We start from the raw sequence: 12,364 nt of genomic DNA on the forward strand, positions 1-12,364 counted from the left end.
TTTTTTAAAGATAGAGATGGCTTTGTGCCTTCATGTAGATGCATTCAGAATGGAACTTTATTTTACTGAGGCGTTCTTAGCAGGCAGTCATGATTCAGTTATGTTCAAAAGACTGCTCTAAGATTGGATTTTTAAATGTCAAAAATATTAGTTATCCTACACTCGTGTTTCTACTGGACAGGAAGACCTGTTCATTTAAGAATAATTCTAAATAAAGAAACTGTTACAGTACCTGAAGAAAGGTACTTTTTTTCTGCCCCAGAAGGAAAAAATGGCAGGCTATATATCAGGAAATTATAATACAAAAATCTTAAAGTCTGTGCTCCAATTATCATAATAAAAAGGTTTCTAACATATTTATCTTCATAAAAATATAAAATAAAATGGTAAAGTATTTGTTCCCTCCAGTAAATGTGTTGGTAATATATTTTACAAAGTGAAATATACATAGTTTATTAGACATTTAACTAAAAAACTAATAAGATGATAAATAGTTGACTAGTCTCTTGTTTGTTACAGTTTTCAAGTAAATATCTATGGGGGCTAAGAACTGTTCCCTTCTTGGGGCTCCCATAAGGTCTTTGCACGCATATCCATCTATCCTAGTATTTTCCATATCACGTTCTAATCCGACACTGTATTATGATCAGCAGGTTGTAATCTACCACCTCAGTAAGTTTCTGGCTGCTCATTGGTAAAGTAGGAGTAATGACACCAATCTCAGGCTTGTTATAAGGACTTAATTAGGGACTGTATATAAATCACCTGCCGCATAAAGGCACTCAGTTCATCCCAGACATTGCTGCATTATTAGAATATAATGTAATAAATGCAAAATTAAATACCCGGGCAAGGTTCAGGGGAACAATTAAGAAGCATTGAGGCTCCAGCAGTGTGGGCTTTTTGTAGGCGTGACAAGGAGTGTTCCTGTCATAGAGAAGTCCATTTTAGGACAATTGCATAGTAGTTGTTATTAAACTAAGGCATCTGAAATTGAAAGCTGTATCACATTACTCAACTGTGAGTCCTAGGTATCTATCACTGGTCTCTGGCCTGAGCTCCAGGACGCAAGTAGTAACTATCCAAGTAATGCTGTTTGGAATTACGAAGTCACTGATCCAGATGGAGGCAATAGCAACCTTTCTTCACAGAAGCCGGTAACAAGTAACAATGTGCTGAAATTGGACTTGGTTTTGAAACTGGGCTAATTGACTAACTCTCTGACCTCGGGCCAATTGCTTGGTCTTGGAAAGATTCCATTTTCTCATTTGAAAAGCCAAAATAATATTACCCACATTCTGGAGTTGTGGCAAGGACTAATGTTTAAGGGGACTAATTTGAAAAAAAAAAAAAAGAGATTTAGCATGGTGCCCGTATTTAGAGCTTGCTAAACCCTAGCTCTCATGACTGCTGTTATGTGTTTTGAACTCCTGTTACGTGCTTATTATTTTTAGGTACCATGTGGGCGGTCAAAGCCATAGTCACCTGTCCACTCATTCATTCAACAAACCTATCAAGTACTGGAATGGGCCAGGCTCAGGGGCTGCAGCCACGAACCAGACGGGCAGGATCCTGCTCTTATAGAGCTTACCTGGGGACGGATAGGCGGAGAATACGAGAAATGAATAAGCAACAAGGGACGTGGACTTCCAGTGAAGTAGAGAAGAACAAGGCAGTGGATGTTACCATAGGCACCGCGGTTAGTTATGAAGACCTACTGAAAGCCGTGGCCTTTCAGAAACCTCTAAAGAAAGATCCAGGGAAGGACATTCCAGGCAGAGGAGAAGTATAAAGGGCCTGATCTAGGACATTTCCAGCGCAGAGACGCTTGTGACGTGAGCACTGGACTGAGGAAGAGAAGACAAGGCGGGGAGTCAGGGGCAGGCAGGGACAGCCGCCTGTGGGGTGCTAGCAGCCCCCTCCCCTGGAGGGACTTTATGCGATGGCACAGGGAAGCTGCCGGGAGGCTGGAAGCAAGGGAGAGGTGCAAACCACAGTGACCCGACGGTCTTCAGAACCAGCGGGAGTTCACTGGTAGACGTTCCCAAAACGTACTGACGGATCCCTCACTATCCCTCACTTCCTTGCCTTGGACCATCTGACAGTGAATTTTCACAAAAGACTTAAGCTCCTTTTCCTGACCCATGCTGCTGCTGCTGCGAAGTCGCTTCAGTTGTGTCCGACTCTGTGCGACCCCATCGACGGCAGCCCACCAGGCTCCCTCGTCCCTGGGATTCTCCAGGCAAGAACACTGGAGTGGGTTGCCATTTCCTTCTCCAACATATGAAAGTGAAAAGTGAAAGTGAAGTCGCTCAGTCGTGTCCGACTCTTTGCGACCCCATGGACCACAGCCCACCAGGCTCCTCCATCCATGGGATTTTCCAGGCAAGAGTACTGGAGTGGGGTGCCATTTCCTGACCCATAATTGACCCGTTTTAATCCTGGCTCTGGCCTTCCCCTTGGCCTCCGTGTCTCTTAACATTCTGCAGTAAGGGGAGAGGAGGAGTGGCCTAGGGCTCCGGTCTCCTGAACTTGGATTGAGTTTTCCAAATTCAAACTCAGCTTCTACACAAAGGCTGTGAAAGTGAAAGTTGCTCAGTCGTGTCCGACTCTTTTCAACCCCGTGGACTATACAGCCATGGACTTCTCCAGGCCAGAATACTGGAGTGGGTAGCCTTTCCCTTCTCCAGGGGATCTTCCCAACCCAGGGATTGTTTACCAGCTGAGCCACCAGGGAAGCCCAAGACTACTGCCGTGGGTAGCTTATCCCTTCTCCAGGGGATCTTCCCGACCCAGGAATCAAACCGGGGTCTCCTGCATTTCAGGCGATTCTTTACCGACTGAGCTATCAGGGAAGCCCTCAAATGTGACTCAAAGGTAAATCCAAACTTTGCCCTCTACTCGGCCTTGGATGATTTGTTTGTTCACCTCCTCAAGTCTGTTTCTACATCCAGAACGTGATAAGAGCACCTAGGGCTGCGGGAGTGTCAGAGGAGCTAGTTCGTGTGACTGAGGCCCGTAAGCTAGCACGATGCCCGGTGGTCAGCTGCTCCGTTAAGACTGTCTGCAGCGCGGCACAGAGGCTAGACCTGTGCGGTGGGGATCAACGTCGTGAGAAAAGGAACCCGCGTCCAGAATCCGGCTCCGTCACTCACGGGCCGCATCACCGTCACCCTGCGTGAGCTTCGGGATCCTTCTGAACGCTACTTATTTAAATTAGTGAGAAATTCTGCTTCTGAAGCATTATGATATGGATAATATGCAGCATAATATGGTTCTGGAACATTTTCTTTATTGAATAAATGGTTTAAGTGTTATTACAGGACTTCCTATTGTAAAATCATGAACTGGTTTTTCTGTTGCTCTAAGTTGGATGAAGAAGCTCACATTTACTTAAGGAGTACATTCGGAGTTCCTTCTCTTACAGAGAAAAAGACATTTTTGGAAATCTGATAATGCTGCAAGCACGATTCTGGGGATTTTACATAGCCCTGAGGCACCGATGTGGCTCAGCCTGCCCCAGGTTGTCCCAGGACAGTGTGGGTTCCTAGCTATCCGCTGGGCTGCCTCACGGTGTCACAGAAGCAATGCGTCCAGATAATGCATGACGTGCTACTCTGGGAAGGGCCTCCCCGGTGGCTCAGTGGTCAAGAATCTGCCTGCAGTGCGGGAGCTGCAGGAGCTGAGGGCTCGACCCCTGAGTCCGGAAGATCTAAAGGAGCACATGGCAACGCACTCCAGGATTCTTGCCTGGAGAACCCCAAGGACAGAGGAGCCTGGGGGGCTGCAGTCCATAGGGTCGCAAAGCGTCAGACACAACTGAAGTGACTTAGCACACACACTACTCTGTGAAACAAAGTTATATCGACATATTGGTCATTTTTAGGGTTTTCTGCCAAAGCCCCTCTAATCACTGAAGTGGCAGAAGATAGCACCAAGTATACATCTAATGGGGCTTGCCTTGTGGCTCAGCTGGTAAAGAATCTGCCTGCAATGCTGGAGACCTGGGTTCCATCCCTGGGTGGGGAAGATCCCCTGGAGGGGGGCATGGCAGCCCACTCCAGTACTCTTGGCTGGAGAAGCCCATGGAGAGAGGAGCCTGGCACTACAGTCCACGGGGTTGCAAAGAGTCGGGCACGACAGTGACTAAGCACAGCACAGCGTACATCTGATAAAGGGGTGAGTTCAACTTCCCTCAGGAATCTGCTCTTCAGACTTTGAAAGTGTTAGTTCCTCAATGTGTCCTTTTCTTTCATGATAACCTAGTAACATCTCAGCTTTTCCTTATAGCTAAGTCTATTTAGCTTTTAAAAGTAGTTGGTAAATTCAAATATTGTTTCAGTCAACCAGTCACCACTGGTGAGGGCCAGTGTGCTATAGGCCTCCATAATGCTGTAAAACACCCTGTAATTCACAGAGCAGCTCCCTGTAACAAAAATTACTCAGTCCCAAATGTTCATAGTACCCTGATCATGAAACCCTGCCTTAAGAGTATCCATAAAGTAATGCTCTTGTAAAAATTATATATGGGTCCAGCAAGATAAGAGCCCTGGGACAGTTCTTTGCCCACAATATGCCTTCACTCATTTTTCTTGTTTGGATGGGATAGAAAATGTAAAATCTCACCCCTATACCTTCCAGCGACTGTTTGTTCACTTTGCTTCAGCATATCTCCAATAACAGCTCTCCTATCTGAGTCATGATAGTTGGGATATGTTAGTAGTAACTTCATCACATGGCTCAACTTCTCATTTGCTTATAAATCACCAGGTTGTATGGGGAATTTTTGACTTCCTTTTAGAAACAAGAACAATTTAATTTTTCCATATAAAGGGAATTATAGGCATGACAAGTAACTTTTTCCCCCTTACCAAGGGCAAGAGTCAGGCTTCACTGTTATCATAGAGCAAAACAGTCTTTCCCACCCCAAATGTTAAATTTGAATGTTACTTTTAATGACTTTGTTGTTGCTGTGTTGGGCTGTTGTTTAGGGTGCCCTCAAGTGTCTCCACGTAATTTTTCAGCCAATGAGAACCTGGCTTTTATGCCTCCTAAAAGCAGGAGTTAGTCACTGTATGGTTCTGGGGCCTCACTCACGCCAGAATAGCCCGTGGAAGGCTTGTTGTTCAGTCACTCAGTCGTGCCCGATTCTTTGTGACGCCATGGACTGCAGCACTCCAGGCCTCCCTGGAAGGCCGCGATCCAGGTCAATCTGGTTTTCTGAAAACTGTCTTAAAAGTATATAGATGGGAAAAGGGCATTTTTATTACCCTAGGAAATATATAGATAGGCCACAGGATACAGAAATGGTTATATTTTATAACCCTGTAGTTTGTTAATTTTTTACTTATCCGGTTAACTCTAAAGAGAAATTAAGTCTATTTTATGCAAGGAAAGATATCTTGAAAGTTTTGGACTGCTCAATGAGGATTTGGGGATAGGAGACAAGCAGTCTATAATCTGAAAAAACCGCCCCTGATGTTGAATCTCCACGGCACTTTCTTTATGCTTCGTTGCTTCATATCACTCGTGAGTTTGCTTTACCACTTCACCAGAACTGTTTCACAGGCCGCAGCGTTCTCAGTCACTCTGTGTGAACCACCTCCGCTGTTCTCAGCACTTCCCGTCCCTGTGTCTTTCCTTCCTGTTCTCCTCCTCCCCCCTTCCTCTCCCTTCCCCTTTCTCTCTGTTTCTCTTCCACTTGAGCAGGGAACGTAATATACACTTGGATGAATAAATTTCTGCACGTTAATATTTTAAGGTAAAAAAGGAACAGTATAGCCAACATCCTTTGATGTGATGGGATGTCTTTTTCCTCTCTTCCTTGTTTTTTCCCTTTGTCTTATCTTTGATGATGCTAAAAGAGTTTATAACCAAGTCAAGAAAACAAAAAACAACAACCAACCCAAGGTCAAAACTGGTCGGTGGAAACCGTGTGCTACACTGCTCACAAGCCGCAGCAGGGCCTGTTTGCACTGTTTTTCTAACACCTGTGATGGCTATCCCTTCTACTTTCAGCTCCTCCCCACTCGGGGAGACAGTGAATACAGCAGTTACCCGGGGAGGTGCGGAATTACAGAACAGACAGAGCTGACGGGCTGGCCGGAGCCTGCCTGAGCTGACCCTGCGCGTGCAAGGCCCCCGACCAGCCACCTCGCGTGCGGGGCACACACGTAGGTGTGCACGTCAGGGCCTGCTCCAGAGTAGAGAAAAAAGACTGTTTCTCTTCAGAGTGATTTTTTGGCCCCCTGAAAATGTCCACTTTGTTTATATTTTATAGCATATACAGGAGTATAATGCTGTGAGCTTAAAATTTATTTTTAGAAATTCTGTATCGGTGGTTCGTGTTCTAAAACTGGGCCCTGTGGCTCCATCAGCCACAGGGAGTCTGGGTCACTGTTGGCGCAGAGGCCCAGGCTGTGCAGGTTGCCTTTGCCCTGGGCCCTGCTATCTCCCCCTCTCTCCAGTGACACTGATATCACTGTTTACTGCGTATTTTGTGCCCTGTGTGCTGGGCACCTTGGCCATGCCCGATAAGGCCTTCCCCTCAGCAGCACAGCCACGTTGGCACAGTTTCTCTTGAGCAGCGCCTGAAGCTTTTTGTTTTCCATTTCTTTCCTCCTCTGTGACGCTTCCAGGTAGCCCCTCGACTACTTCTGTATCTCGCCTCTATACCTAACTGCTTGCAGAAAGCATGAAATCCTTCCAAGAAAAAGGCAGTTTAGTGTCTTGTGTATACTTTCAAAATTGCACATCAAAGGACTTCCCTGGTGATCTGGTGGTTGGGACTTCATCTTCCAGTGCTGCAGGGTGGGGTGGGGAGGGGGTATGGGTTTGATCCCTGGTGGAGGAGCTGGGATCCCACGTGCTCCGCAGCCAAAAATGAACAGAGGCAATGCTGTAACAGATTCGACAGAGACTTTAGAAAACAATACCTATTAAATTTAAAAAAGTCTCTAAAAAAATAAAATTATACATCAAATATTGAATGCTTTTGCCCAGCCAAAACCACTTCATTCTTACCAAGCTCAAACTTTCTTCTTTGCTCCTTATGGTTATTTCATAATTCCTCTGAAACTCCCCAGCCCTCCTGGGGCCTAATCAATGTTTCATATCAATTAAGCTGCTAAGGGCAAGAGGCTTAGTACACCTCACAATCTTGACAACAGGCCTTCTGTTAGAGAAAACAAACTGAAAGAAATAAATCAGACCTCTGATGAAATATCACTAAAATACTTCTTTAAGTAAAAGAAAAAAAAAACACAAAACAATTATACAGGCAACCAGAGATTTACTCTTCAAGTTATATATTCAGCTGCCTAGTACCATTTCTTCTTCCCCTCCCCATCCATCAAGAGATAACTTGAGTTTGATTTCTGGTAAATTTACTGTCTGGGTAAGCTTTTTTTTCCCCCCCAAATATTCCATTCTACTGTAAAATAAGCTCCAAGTAGTAACTACAAGTGCATAAGGATTTATAGGGTATATTTGTCTGTATTGTTTATGGAGGGCAGGACATTTACCAGTTTGCTTGGGGTGGGGCAGAATGTGTCAGTTGAAAATGTTTATTGAATTTTCAAAACTATCACACTTGGGTCATTGCTGGCCACACCACAAGCATTTGAGTTAAAGAATTATCTTTATAATGTGTGTGGAATTGCAGTGGGCACAAAGGTGAAGGAAAAGGAGAACTAAAAATCGCAAATAAGAAAATAAAGGCAAATTTATAAAAGTTCAAGCCCTAGCATAAACAGTGCCAATTCGTATCGCCAGAGCCCAGAGTCGCAGGCTCACTGCCAGCTACCTTCAAACTGCATATGAGAAGCGTGGGTGCTAAGAGATAAATGTTCTGGTGGAGTCTCCTTTCATATCTCTCTTTTATATTATAAAATATGTCTCTTCTCTCCCTAGTTGAATTTGCAAGATTATGAGGGTTGGGTGTCTATAAAACGGCTGTCTCTGCCCACTCCCCATTCTCTGTGCAGACACGCCCGGACAGCAGCAGAAACCGCTCTTTTGTCGACACCCCTTGGGATGTCACTCCCTGTCCCTGGATAAGCACAGAGCTCCCGCCAGCTCATGGGCTTGGACCGGCATGCACTGTTTTCGGATCCCCGCTGCCTCCTCCATCTGTCCATCTGTCCATCTGTCCATTCTCTCCTCCTTTCATGCAACAGATAATTCTCAGGCCCTATGATCCAGGTAACTGCTGAGTCCTGGGGCCTCTGCGGTATCACAAGACAAAGTCCTTATCCTCCTAAAACCTCTTTGCCCAGACTGGTCATCACACAAACACATGTCTGCACACACACACACCAACTTACATTACAGATAGAATTGACAAGTTAGCTTGTTAACTCTTAAAATTAATTCCTGGTGCGAGAACCCAAGCCCTAAGTTGTCACAGGACTGCTGCTGCTGCTGCTGCTAAGTCGCTTCAGTCGAGTCTGACTCTGTGCGACCCCATGGACTGCAGCCTACCAAGCTCCTCCGTCCACGGGATTTTCCAGGCAAGAGTACTGGAGTGGGGTGCCACTGCCTTCTCCGCGTCGCTGGACTGGAGCTTCCTTATTGCTCAATTTCTAACTGCACATTTTCCTGCTTGCTTCTCAGTTCTTTGCTGGGCTGGACCCCACCCTTCTGTCTTCTCTGCTTGGCTTCTTCAATCTCCCTGCCCATGACAGGTTGCTACACCGGGGTCTTGTGTCCCATTAAACTAATCTCACACACAGGAGCGAGAAGGGTGAATTCTTTAAGCCCAGGTTGCCTGGTATTTTCAAGGACTTCCATTTGTAATATACTTTCAAGGGATTCAAGTGCCCTTGGGGCAATGACTTCCCTTGAACTAACGTGTTTGGAACCACCCAAATTTCACATGAGTTGAGGGAGTATGGTAGAAATACATGGACATGCTTAAACATTTAATGACCAAAATATTTTTCCTGAGCTTCCAGGCTGCGCTACCTGGGAATAACTTAAATACAAGGGAGAATCTGATTCCTTGTTTACTGCACACAGTCGATTCTCACCTGGCTAAAATTAGCTTTTAAATCACCGGGTTCTACACCGCTGCCGTGCATGCGGTCCCCAGTGACTGCACAGTTACTCTCGCTCTTACCCTGCTGATTACCTGTGATTATCTGCCTGGTCAAGTTGTCAAGTGGCTGCCATTAAATGCCTTCAAATCCAAAGGACTTAACTGGCTCTCTCATCATCTCCCGGATCCTGGATTTTATGCCTTGACTGTTTTGCTTCCTTCCGTACAATTGGAGCTGAGTTGCCTCCTGCTGGATGGATGACTTGTGCACCTCATTCAGGATTCTGATTTTATGTCATACCCAGACAAGCCCCAGATTAATTTCATGGCAGGAGATTTTCCGTACTTACCACAAGGAGAGATTTTCCACTTTACGGAGCACTCCAAGGGACTCTATTCTGCCAACATTGCTAAGTCAGCAAAGCAGAATGACCATCTCGGTTCCCCACCTGTCTATTTTGGTTTAGTCTTTGAATGTTTTGCTAATCATACGTGTTCTCAGAAGCTCAGGTGTAGAGATTCAGAATGGAACCTTCCTCCAGAAACATTTTCTGAGCCTTCCCCAAATCACTCCTTCTAGCTTTGCGCTTGTTTTCAGTGTGGCCACAGCTTGGTTTTCCTGCTGAAAAGACTGTGACAAGAGTTATCAAACAGCATTTTCCCTAATGCCACGCACAGAGGAAACTCATTAGGGAGCTCACTATAGTAACTCCCAAGTATCCTCTGAAATGCTAAGATATGGATTCATGACCTTACATAAAGAAAGAAGCATGGTTTTAGGTGTTGAAGAAGCCATTGGAATTTTTTCTTGGTTGAAGTAAAATTAACTCACAGAAAATAATGGTTAGTGTTAAGTCTCTTTAGTTGTGTCTGACTCTTTGCAACCCCATGGACTGTCTCGGGCTCATCTGTCCATGGGGTTCTCCAGGCAAGAATGCTGGAGTGGGTTGCCATTTCCTCCTCCAGGGGATCTTTCTGACCCAGGGATCAAACCAGCGGCTCTTAGTTCTCCAGCATTGGCAGGCGGGTTCTTGACCGCTAGCACCACCTGGGAAGCCCCTTAAGATGAAAGTGAAAGTCACTCAGTTGTGTCCAACTCTTTGCGACCCCATGGACTGTACAGCCCATGGAATTCTCCAGGCCAGAATACTGGAGTGGGTAGCCTTTCCCTTCTCCAGGGGATCTTCCCAACCAAGGGATCAAACCCAGGTCTCCCACATTGCAGGTGGATTCTTTACCAGCTGAGCCCCAAGGGAAGCCCAAGAATACTGGAGTGGGTAGCCTATCCCTTCTCCAGGGGATCTTCCTGACCTGGGAATCAAGCCAGGGTCTCCTGCACTGCAGGCAGATTCTTTACCAACTGAACTATCAGGGAAGCCCAAAGTTTTGTTAAATGCTAGAAAAGTTACTGAAGAATTTTAGGTATAGTAACTCATTTAATTCTTAAAATAACCCTCTAGCAGTTACTATTATCATTCCTGCTCACAGACAGGAGAGTGAGGCAGAGAGAAGTTAACTTGCCTGAGGGCATGTATCTGGGGAGTGCTGTGTACCTTGCCCCCAGGTCTCCAGAAGGCTGAACGGGGCTGTAAAAAGCTCGTTTCTCATATGTCTTAATTTCAGTGTAGCAACTACTAACTCATAGGCTTCACAAAGTGAAAGTGTTAGTCGCTCAGTCATGTCCGACTTTTTTGTGATCCCACGGACTATACCTCTGTCCATGGGATTCTCCTGGCAAGAATACTGGAGTGGGTTGCCGTTCCCTTCTCCAGGGGATCTTCCCGACCCAGGGATCGAACCCACATCGCCTGTGTCTCTTGCACTGTAGGCAGACTGACTCTCTGCCTGCTGGGCCACCGGAGAAGCCCGGGCTCAGGCTACGAAAATTCTCAGAACTGTGTGAGACCCTCACCATCTTTTCTGTTGCAGATAGGTACTGATGGTTAATGCTGAACATTTGAGAAAAGGAGATAGGATGTTCAGGACTTAAAAATAAAAACCCTATCGCTCTACGAATGGCATTTCATTTGCCATTTTTGTCATTATTCTGCCGCCATCTAGTGACCCAAATGAAATTTTTAATATGTTGCTGCCATCTAGTGATCGCAATGAAAATAACACGCAAATGATTTTGCCTTCTCATTTGCATTTTAAGTCTTAAGTGTTACCTTGCTGAAGTTGTTTAGCCCCTGAGTCTCGTCTGACTCTTTGCTACTACGCGGCCTGTTTCTTGCCAGGATCCTCTTTCCATGGGATTTGCCAGGCAAGAATACTGGAGAGGGGTGCCATTTCTTTTCTTCAGCAGATCTTTCTGACCCAAAGATCAAACTCGTCTCCTGCTTGGCATGTGGATTCTTTACCGCTGAGCTACCTGGTTAGGAGTCATTTTTTTAAAAAATCATTAAATATTCATATACTAAATCCAAAATTCTAAAAAAATAACATCTGCAGTTGTTTTTTCTTACTTCTCACTTATTCTTTCTCTGCTAAAATAATGTATTTTGCTCATGTCCACAGTCCATTTTAATTTGATATTAAAATATCAAATAAGCAGGTTTTAGAGGAGACACTAAAATCTAATTAATTTTATTTATGCGTGGTGTCCGATGCGGTTTTGGATTGTATGGTTAGAACGATTTTATTTGCACCTATTCTTGCTTGAGTAACATACTAATTTTCCATCTCTCTCCAAGCTTGTTTACAGTTGATCAATTTCACCCATATTTATTGAATTATATAAATGATTGTAGTTAGACACTGAAATCTGCCATTTTACACGTTCCGTGTAGAATTCTTGCCATTTATCTACATAAATATTCACCGATTGCACATAAAGAATTCTGAACCGGTGGTCCTGAACAGTTATTTACCTCTTCATAAATATATTCTGTCTCCCCATTAAATGGGTGGGAATTATATTTGTGGCCTCAAAAGGTAACAAGGCCCTATATTCAGTAAATTCTTATTGATGCCCCACTCATAGACTTTTAAGGTTGTCATCATCTGACTATTGTAACACCCTTCCTTAAAATTACTTTTTGCCCTTTGTTGAAGTTTTAAAATACCTGAAATGATTATGTCCTCAAGAACAAGAGTTCACAGATGTGAAACATTTTCACCACAGCAGCTCCTACCCAAGTCACCTCTGTAGGTTATATATGCCTAAAACGTCTTTGTTTGGAAGCCTGTCCATGATCAGAAAAAATGATCCTCCCACTGAATACAGACTACAAGTGTGGTTTCGATGTTCTAGTGGACATTTATAGGAACTCAGCACTGTTGAGTTGCAGGCAGAAGTTGAGAGGAAGTTTTACGTTGAGTGATAAT

Source organism: Ovis aries, chromosome 9 (assembly GCF_016772045.2).
Source record: "Ovis aries strain OAR_USU_Benz2616 breed Rambouillet chromosome 9, ARS-UI_Ramb_v3.0, whole genome shotgun sequence".
Lineage (NCBI taxonomy): Eukaryota > Metazoa > Chordata > Mammalia > Artiodactyla > Bovidae > Ovis > Ovis aries.